At 44.0% G+C, this 10,806-nt stretch overlaps 1 pseudogene; it reads left to right on the top strand.

Annotated features, from left to right (window-relative positions):
- The first annotated feature begins 9,904 nt into the window (after positions 1-9,904).
- LOC126104234 (5S ribosomal RNA) lies at positions 9,905-10,022 on the top strand (annotated as a pseudogene).
- Positions 10,023-10,806: the final 784 nt, after the last annotated feature.

Raw genomic sequence — 10,806 nt, 5'->3', positions numbered from 1 at the left:
AAGAAAATTATTGACTGTGGATGGTATCGTCAGAATGGAAATAATGAAGTCACTGTAAAACAGTCATTAATGTTGGATTTATCTTGAGTGGATTCCCACTTAGATTTCGTCGAAGTTGTTATGGCTCGTCTTGTTGATTCTAGGGTGATTCCACTTTGACTTCTAGAAGGTCCAGATCTGTATTTTAGCAATATTTGAAGATCTAACAAATGCGTTTTTCAGGAAATTCTTAATGATCAAACAATCCCAAATCAGAACAATGGAATGGTTGAAATTATTTTTTACTTGGTGTTCACGATCCACATTTTTATTAAACTTCTTGTAAATTCATATATACTTCTTCTTAATTGTCACATCATCAAGAAAACAGTTTTGTATCAATCTTCATACATTTAATTCCACTTTAACCAAACACAAGACTTCACTGTTCTTTTACAAAGCGAAATAACAACTTAACTTCTGCAAAGTGAAACAAAGACTGCTCTGTGCGTATTCGCGCCATAACAGTTACAAGTAAGTCAAAGATTATGACAATCTCTCAGAAATGAATACACACAAGAACCATATTATTGTAATATATAGATACATCGGAGTACTTATACATTAATAAACCCAGATGTAAATATTGTCACAAAAATATGACTCTTACTTCGCAGAAAAGTAGTACGATATTACTGGCACCGAGAACTGGGCTGGAATGCCGTAATGGTCACGTAAATAAAGAACCATTACAATGTCCATCCCATGTTGCAATGATTGCTACCCCATGGTTTCGCTGTATTCCAAGACGATATGAAACTGTTGACACATCTCGTTCCGTCCAGGACTGGTTGTCTGAGCACGAGGATAAATTGTCGCATCCCCCCTGGTCACAGTTAGCAGATCTCAATACTACTGTTTGTGGCCTACTTTGGAGAGAAATGTGCGTCATTTCTACCCATATTCATCATCGTTATCTGAACCAACCGCTAGTTTGCAAGGAGAATAATGTAAGATTCCCTTTTATAGCATACATGACTTGTATTTACTCTTTCTGAGACGACTGGAACGTGTTTTAAATACCAATTATTTCCCTACGCCGCATTAGGCACGGTGATGTATTGTATTTCCACATTTTTGTCCAGCCCCTATGATCGTTATCACTAGTAGCATATTATGGAGATGATTTCCTTGTAGTTTCTCGTAGAATATCACAAAACGATTCGTGGCTGTTTCTTCTAGGATTCATCTCATACGTGTGTAAGAGACGGCGATAAAGTTCTGAAAGTTGTGTACGGGACAAGACGCTGTGACGCAGACCTGAGAGGAAGCCGCAGGTAGCGGTAGCGCCGGCAAAGGGGGTCGACAGACGCGGAAGACAATCTGCGGGGGCGGGCTAAGGACATGGAAATTGATTCATGTCGGAGGCGGCTTGATCAAAGCGATGAGCTGCCGCGAGCCCTCCTGCCGGCAGCGCCACAATGACGGCGCCTTTCATACGAGACGTTGCACAGGCGGCCGTGACGCGCCTCCCAACGCCTGTGCGCCCGCGACCCGCCGTGCAGTCAACTACTGGCCGAAGCGCCTGCCGGGGCAGAGGCCTCGGTGAGGCCCTCACACAACAGTTCGCACACGGCACGCCACTCGTTATCAGCTACCACTTACATTAGTAGATAATTATGTTACACTACGGGCCATTAAAACTGCTACACCAAGAAGAAATGCAGATGATAAACGGGTATTCACTGGACAAATATATTATACTATAACTGACATGTGATTACATTTTCACGCAATTTGGGTCCATAGATTCTGAGTAATCAGTACCCAGAACAACCACCTCTGGCCGTAATAACGGCCTTGACACGCATGGGCATTGAGTCAAACAGAGCTTGGATGGCGTGTACAGGTACAGCTACCCATGCAGCTTCAACACGATACCACAATTTATCAAGAGTAGTGACTGGCATTTTGTGACGAGCCAGTTGCTCGGCCAGCATTGACCAAACGTTTTCAATTGGTGAGAGATGTGAAGAATGTGATGGCCAAGGCAGCAGTCGAACATTTTCTGTATCCAGAAAGGCCCGTACAGGACCTGCAACAAGCGGTCGTGCATTATCCTGCTGAAATGTAGGGTTTCGCAGGGATCGAATGAAGGGTAGAGCCACGGGTCGTAACACATCTGAAATGTAACGTCCACTGTCCAAAGTGCCGTCAATGCGAACAAGAGGTGACGCCATACCATCAGGCCTGGTTCAAAATGGGTTCAAATGGCTCTGAGCACTATGGGATTTAACATCTGAGGTCACCAGTCCCCTAGACTTAGAACTACTTAAACCTAACTAACCTAAGAACATCACACACATCCAGGCCCGAGACAGTATTCCAACCTGCGGCCGTAGCAGCCGCGTGGTTCCGGACTGAAGCGCCTAGAACCGCTCGGCCACCGCGGCTGGCAGCCGCCATTCCATCCGTATTTAACTTTATGTTTTGAAACATTCCAGCACCTCTAGAAACGTGAGTGCTACAGAGGAAGGAGACGCCTGTCCTGAAGCTTGAGGTAAACGGCAAGTGCAGTAAAAAACCAGATGGTCCAGTTGTCGAATCTGATCCGTATCAACAAATGAAGAGTGGAAATATCAAACGTTGTAATTGTCAAATCTCACACTTTTCGGGAGAATCAAGAAATAATAATCTATTTTTGTTCATAACCTTATTTTTGTCCAAAATATTAGAAAGCATCACTCTGATACCACTCACCTCAAGAAAAATTATAAAATAAGTATTTTTTAAGAACCTTCTAGGTGCCATACGAGAGAACTAACTGGTTCTAAGTACCAAAAAATTATTTATTTATTTATTCGTGTGATAAGCGTTGCATACAAAATAGATAAAAAGAGAAAAACATACTAAATATATAAAATTACTGCATAGAAAGAATGTGAAGCGATTAGAACTATTTAATAATAGTTATATACAAACGGATTAAAAACTCTAAAAATAATCAGAACAAAAATTAACGAACTCGGCAGCCTAGAACCTAGCCCACAGTAAGTCCACCCCGTGCAGGAAACTGTGCACTGAGGATCGTTGTACGGATGCTGGTTGTTGAGGGTTTAAGTAGTTCTAAGTTCTAGGGGACTGATGACCATAGATGTTAAGTCTCATAGTGCTCAGAGCAATTTGAACCATCTGTTGAGGGACTTCCGCGGTTTCCATTTCAGAGTCTCGCCTGTGGCGAAGGGGGGGGGGGGGGTCTGAAGATGGGATCCATGAAGCGATATTCCCGTTTCTGGTTGTCCACAACTTTGGAGAGGAGCTGCTGAAGTGGGCTGATTGCAGAAGATTAACGCTATTACATGAATGCAAGTTACGTTCTTCACTTAACAGTGGCCGCTGGAAAGAGGATGTAACCCCGACCTGCTTTTCATCAGCGACACAGTTTCCAACATAGTGTAAAGACTGTATCATTACTAGTGCCTAGCACCCGACACAGTCCCAAAAAGAAAGTTTTTGTTTCAAGTGTTTATAATACTGTGGCACTGCGTTTTATTTGTGACGATACAAATACAGAAATACAGAAGTAATATATGTAAAATTGTAGTCAACAAAAACAGTTTCTCGCATCTTTTAATTTCTTGCAAGAGGAGCACAAAATTAAATTGAGGATAAAAACTCTCAATATTGACTTCTGTTTTTTACAGAGTCCATTCTTTGCATCATATGTTGCGAAGTTTACTGCATTAGTCCCTGCACTGTTGAGAGAGAAATGGCTCCTCCTTTGAATTCACTGATATTTCTCCATTCTTGTGTTCACACAATTTTTTTAGAGTTACTTAGATGGATGAGTATAAGATATTTTGAGCATGCTTCATTTGAAGATCTTACACATTTGCAGTGTTTCAACAGCATCTTTAAAATCAAAGAATTTAGTTGTATGCATTGAAATTACATTGAATGGGTGCATAGCTGTCGCTTTCACAATATTTTCCGAGCGCCCGTTGTTTTGTCTCCTCATTTCCCCAACTTTTCTTACTATTTCTGAAACCCAAATCATCTCCTTGCATCACAGATATGTTTTACTGATACAAACAAAGACTTACATGCACTCAGCTTACCATACAAACTACGATTCAACTAGATGGAGAACTTGACACACAGCACTTGAAACTCTTGAAGGAAATAATACTGGCAAAAAGACCATGCACCACATAGTGACGAATGTTTGAGACATTTTCTCCGTTATTAGGCACTTTACACACGTATAAGGACATGCAAGAGACTACACGATAACACTGAAAACGCGTTTTGTGGAAAAAATGGCACTGAAAATGAGTGTATCGTGGATGTTTTGAAGGCAGCTGATACGCTGTTGGATATGTCAAACAAAGAATGGTATTTGACTGAATTATAGACTTCTTGAAAGACATATTGCTTGCCTTTAAATTTTTAATTGACTTCTACAAAAACTGCATTATTGCAATTTCGTCCGTACAGCCATTTCCAAGTCCCGGGAAATTCTATTCTTTAATACGTCAAAATTTGATGCCATAGATTGGTAAATATATATTTTCTGTATTATTTATGTAAAAAAAAACACCGAGAACGTTGAATGCTGAGCCTCTGCTGCGACGATGACATAAAAAGCGTTATCCACAAAGAAACTTGCGCCTCTTGTATTTCGTGAACTGTGCAGGACATCTAATCGAGCTTATCGGTTTGTGAGGGTACCTAGAGGAATTTTTTGGCATATTAACCAGGACACTGGAGCAGGTATGGATTTTTTAACGGAACGATATGCTTTTAACTACTTTCTAAAGTTCTTAAAAACCGAGTACAGTGATACAGAGCTCTGTAATACTGACGTTTAACTTTTCGCAAAATCGTTAGAGAAGTGAACAAAAGCTGAAGAGCAAGCCGGCCGGAATCGCCTATTTCCGTGTAAACACCGCCAAGTGAGGAGCCCATCCAGGCTCCACCTTTCGACTGTGTGCTTGTTTCCACCAAACGCTGTTGACGTAAACCTGAGGGGACATTTGAAATAATTTTCCTTAGCCCCTTCTTATGTGCTAGAAGCTACAACAGTCGCAGCTAATCTATCTTTGTCGTATAAAGTATGGCCAAGGGTAATTAGATTTAATCTTACCAATATAGGCCTGTTCGCCTGCCGCATATAATGACGGAGCATAACTTCATACCCCTAGCTGGTGGTATTTACACTGAAACAGCCGATTCTGGCCTCACGGATTTTCAGTTTTACCTCACTTCAGGGACAGTATTGTGAAAAGCTTCGACGGCAAGAGTAACTAACAGTAGATCAGTATACTCGTCTTCTCGACAGCTTTGAGATTCTGTTAAAACTTACATCATTTCATAAAGAATATATCTGTTTAAATACCTTGCGTGGTACAAGAGCCGTCCGGGGTGGCAGAGCTGTTCTAGGCGCTACAGTCTGGAACCGCGCGACCGCTACGGTCGCAGGTTCGAATCCTGCCTCGGGCATGGATGTGTGTGATGTCCTTAGGTTAATTAGGTTTAAGTAGTTCAAAGTTCTAGGGGACTGATGTCCTCAGACGTCCTATAGTGCTCAGAGCCATTTGAACCATTTTTTTATTTATTTTTATTTTTATTTTATTTTATTTATTTATTTATTTTTGCTACAAGAGTTAATTACGTAATCTGCTGCCTGTTACTATGTACTGAAAACCCTACTTGAACCGTTCATGAAATAAAATACATATTAGATATTCTTTTCTTTACAATTTTGGCATGTGCTGAAGCACAAAACTTTCTCTGTACGCCAGAACTCCACTTAAAATTGCAATAACTGTTCTTATGAAAAAAATTGTTTTAGTAATGAAAGGTAACGACAATGTCTTTCAAAAAATGATGTACAACGGCGTTTCCATGTTACGAAAAATTAATTTTATAGGTGCTATTTTGTCGAAAACTGTTATTTTGAGACCTTGACAAGTAGATCCTTGCAAAGAAGGAGACAGCAATCATTCAGTGTTAATAATGATATTTATTTACATAAACAGTTCAGGTACCTGTTCGAACCGACAGGTTCATCATCAGCCGTCTGTCAACGTTAAGATACACGTTTGTTCTCGTTGAAATTCAACGTGACGAAACTTTCTGGTGTGTGTGTGTGTGTGTGTGTGTGTGTGTGTGTGTGTGAGCATGTGGTGCGTCACATTACGTGCGTACATATATATCAAAAAAGTGCTTCATATAGTCTTCACTACTGCATGAACGCAGGCAGTCAGCATTGCAACATAATGTCGCCGGATTTTCGACGGTACTACCGCCCTAAGGAATTTTCACCACAAGATGAAATAAAAAGTGAAAAATAATGTCAACAACAACTTATTTGTATCTTACCGTGAACAAACGTCTGATGTTGAACGCGCCGGTTCGAACGGGTAACTGCGCTATTTATGTGAATATGCAGCTTCGTTAAAAGTGGCTTGTTGCTGTTTACATTTTCTGCAAGAATCAACCTGTAATTTAATGAATTCATGTGGCGTATTCCTCTTAACGAAGAAACATCACGAAATTAATATCGGTTACCTCAGTGAAGCGTGGTAGGATCAGTAAAATGCATGTCGTGCAAGAAACTCGAAGCTGTCAGTTGTAAAATATCTGCGATGCCAGACTCTTATATGCAAGATAATTAACACAATAGGCAAGGTACGAAAATCAAGAAAGAAAGGTGCTGTGAGCGCGTAGATGACGGGTGGTAGCTGATACGGTGAGACAGAAGTCCGTGTAACGGGGGGAACGGCAGCAGGTCGGCCAGAAGAAACGGCGGGTCGCGGTGTGCAGCGGCCCAGCATTGAGGCAGCGAACGCCTGCAGCGGCCACCGCCTCAGCCGTTGGCTGCAAATTGGCGGCGGCAACTTTGCTCGTTACCAGGCAGACATTCACGGCCGCCGCTCCTCCTTTGACAAGTGCCGCCAAGACGTCGGCCCGCGCCGCATTCAGATCGCTCGCATAAAGGCACGGGGCCGCCACCTTTGCCTGTGTTCCCGCTAACCCCACCAGACTCACCCCACTACCTTGCCGTCCCGCACTCTAATGGTTCTCCGGGCTCGCGCCCGTACACTTCTTAAGAATTATCTCTTCCTACTAAAACTACCGCCTCCGACGTTCATAAAGGTCAGAGCAAACTTCGTGGTAAAAATTATAAGTAGGTACTCAAAATATTGGCAGTGCTGCTTGTGCAGTTTAAGAGTGCCATCAACTTCGAGCACTGCTGTTTTTTTTTTTCTAAATGTTAACGTAGTGACACGTGTAGTTCGCAACAAAAATGTCACAACCAGATCGTTTGGTTTCTGCGTCTTCATTGACGGGCGGAATGACACTTACGGGGTTGAAAAACTATACTGAAGCGCCAAACAAACGGGTATAGGCAGGCATATTCAAATACAGACATAAACAGGAAGAATATGGCACTGCGTTCGTCACGCCTATACAAGAACACAAGTTTCTGGCGCAGTTGTTAGATCGGCTACTGCTGCTAGAATAGCAGTTTGAACGTGGTGTTATAGCCGGCGCAGGAGCGATAGGACACAACGTCTCCGAGGTAGAAACGAGGTGGCGATTTTCCCGTACGACAATTTCACGAGTGTTCCGTGAATATCATGAATCCAGTAAAACATAAAATCTGTGACATCGCTGCGGCCGGAGAAAGATCCTGCAAGAACGAGACCAACGACATCGGAAGAGAATCGTTCAACGTAACATAAGTGCAACCCTTCCACAAATTGCTGCAGATTTCAATGCTGGGCCATCAACAAATGTCAGCGTGCGAACCATTCAACGAAACATCGTCGATATGGCCTTTCGTAACCAAAGTCCCACCCGTGTACCTTGATGACCGAAGACACAAAGCTTTGCGCCTCGTCTGAACCAAGACACAACGCTTTACGCCTCGCCTGAACCCCTCAACGCCGACATTGGATTGTTGATGACTGGAAACATGTTGCCTGGTCGGACGAGTCTCATTTCAAATTCTATCGAGCGGATGGACGTGCACGGGTATGGAGGCAACCTCATGATTCCATGGTCTCTGCACGTCAGCAGGGGACTGTTCAAGATGGTGGTGGCTGACTAATGGTGAGGGAGGTGTGCAGATGGAGTGACATGGGACCCCTGATACGTCTAGATACGACTCTGACAGGTGACACGTACGTAATCAGTCTGTCTGATCGCCTGCATCCATTAATATCCATTGCGCATTCAGCAGCCTTGGGAAATTCCAGCAGGACAAAGCAACACCCCACACGTCCAGCATTGCTACAGAGTGACTCCAGGAACACTCTTCTGAGTTTAAACACTTCCGCTGGCCACCAAACTCCCCAGACATGAACATTATTGAGCATATCTAGGATGCCTTGCAACGTGCTGTTCAGAAGAGATCTCCACTGCTCTTACGGATTTATGGATGGTCCTGCAGGATTCATTGTGGTGTCAGTTTTCTCCAGCACTATATCAGACATTATTCGAGTCCATGTCACGTCATGTTGTGGCACTTCTGCGTGCTTGCGGGGCCTCTACACGATGTTAGGCAAGTGTACCAGTTTGTTTGGGTCTTCGGTATATAATGTTATATATTATGAAGTCCTCCCGCCAAGTTTCTCTCTCTGTATGTGAAGGCTAATGTCAAGAAATATTACAGGGATTTTGATACGATTTTACAAACAGATTCAGAAGGAAGGTTTGTGCATATAAATTATTACCGCCTCGACAGACAAGTCGCCCGGCCCTAGACACTTAGTGCTGATCGTACGAAGCCGGTGCAGGTTCCTGATGCTCCATATATTCCACTCATTTCAAATCGAGGCCTCATTAGCGGCCTCTGTGCTTGTTGACTTATCCGTCAGCAGGCCGTGCCCCCGTGGACGATCGGTTCATATCGTCTAGTTAACGTTGCATGCCTGCAAAAACAGTTTCAGGCAGTATTGCCTGTATCTCTAAACGGTTACAGGTCCACGTGGGAGGACGAAACCCGTTTCACTCACAACGATGGATCCCACGACAAATAGACACGCTCTACCACAATGGTATCTTTAACTGACGGCAGACAGAGTGCACACATTAAACACACGTAAGCAAACAGTCGGTACGTACGTTGTAGATTTTTCGTAATGGGTAACTTAATTAATGTTCGATAATGTCACTGTTTCGCACATATACGTAACGTAATATTTTGTTGTTTTCCTGAACCTTGATTAGTGTGGCGATGTATCATTTTAATATAGATTTTATTGATGTCGCTTAATATTTAAATATCTTGGGCGATCTTGTGGATGAGTATTTGATTTACTTTTAACCTGTAATTAGCATATTGTTTGGTCGGTGTCTTTAGCTTGTTAGATGGTAAAGTGAATTATCTGATTCTCTACCAAATTTTCAATGACACATGTAGTGTGTAAGCAGCTTTGATGCTCATGTCGCCGGCCGGTGTGGCCGTGCGGTTCTAGGCGCTTCAGTCTGGAACCGCGTGAGCGCTACGGTCGCAGGTTCGAATCCTGCCTCGGGCATGGATGTGCGTGATGTCCTTAGGTTAGTTTGGTTTAATTAGTTCTAAGTTCTAGGCGACTGATGACCTCAGAAGTTACGTCGCATAGTGCTCAGAGCCATTTGAACCATTTTTGATGCTCATGTCACTATCGTAATGGGAGTGGACCTACTAGTAGAGAGAATTCGCCTGTGTAGTTTTTGCAGCGACGTTGTGTGGTCCCAACAGAGTTGTATGGGAGTCTACGCCCGAGCCAATCGGTGACAAAGGGTTGTATAAAATTTTACTCGCTACAAACTTAATTACTCATCACGAAGACATTGTGCTGGAAAGAATGAAATCTTTGCTTCGTTGAGTTTTTATTAAATATGTAATTAAATGTTTCCTTGGGCAGGACTGGGCAACGGTCTTGCCGCAGTGGATACACCGGTTCCCGTGAGATCACCGAAGTTAAGCGCTGTCGGGCGTGGCCGGTACTTGGATGGGTGACCATCCCGGCCACCATGTGCTATTGCCATTTTTCGGGGTGCACTCAGCCTCGTGATGCCAACTGAGGAGCTACTCGACCGAATAGTAGCGACTCCGGTCAAAGAAAACCATCGTAACGACCGGGAGAGCGGTGTGCTGACCACACGCCCCTCCTATCCGCATCCTCCACTGAGGATGACACGGCGGTCGGATGGTCCCGGCTGGCCACTTGTGGCCTGATGACGGAGTGCTTTTTTTTGGGCAGGACTGAAAACAGTGCGTAAGCTTTAGTCTGTTAAACAATATTCTTTCAGAGACTGGGGGGCTTGAGAACGTCGATACTGGTGTTAACAAGACGTTAATAAAACGTTATACAAATATTCTGCTTTGTCAGGTACAGAGTGTGTGGGTTTTCTGTGCCAATTGGCATTCAACCGCGGCAACGGGTGCGGCATCACCTGTAGCTCAGGGTCAGGCTGGACTCCTTGCAGTAATTAATATCGCCCCGTGGCGATCTTTGGCCCGAGCGGAGGAGACGAGGCGAGTCTGGACGCGACAATAGCGTCGCTAACGACCCGTGCTGGGTGTGCACTGCGCCCCAGGGCAGCGGACAGCTCGCCAGCCAAGACAGCGGAGGGCTGCAGAAGACGCCGAGGAGGAGGCGTCCGCCGGGGAGCTCAAGGGCGAGACAGAGGGGCCGGTTGCCTCCCCCTTGCCTTGTGGGCCAATGCACCCAGCAGCTGCCCGTATCTCATGCGGCATCCTGAGCGAGTCGTTATCACCATTTCGAGCCACAGAAGCAGCGGAATACATTACTGGCCATTAAAATTGTT

This window comes from Schistocerca cancellata, chromosome 1, assembly GCF_023864275.1.
Source record: "Schistocerca cancellata isolate TAMUIC-IGC-003103 chromosome 1, iqSchCanc2.1, whole genome shotgun sequence".
Taxonomy (NCBI): Eukaryota; Metazoa; Arthropoda; class Insecta; order Orthoptera; family Acrididae; genus Schistocerca; species Schistocerca cancellata.
This window is presented reverse-complemented; position numbering and strand designations above follow the sequence as displayed.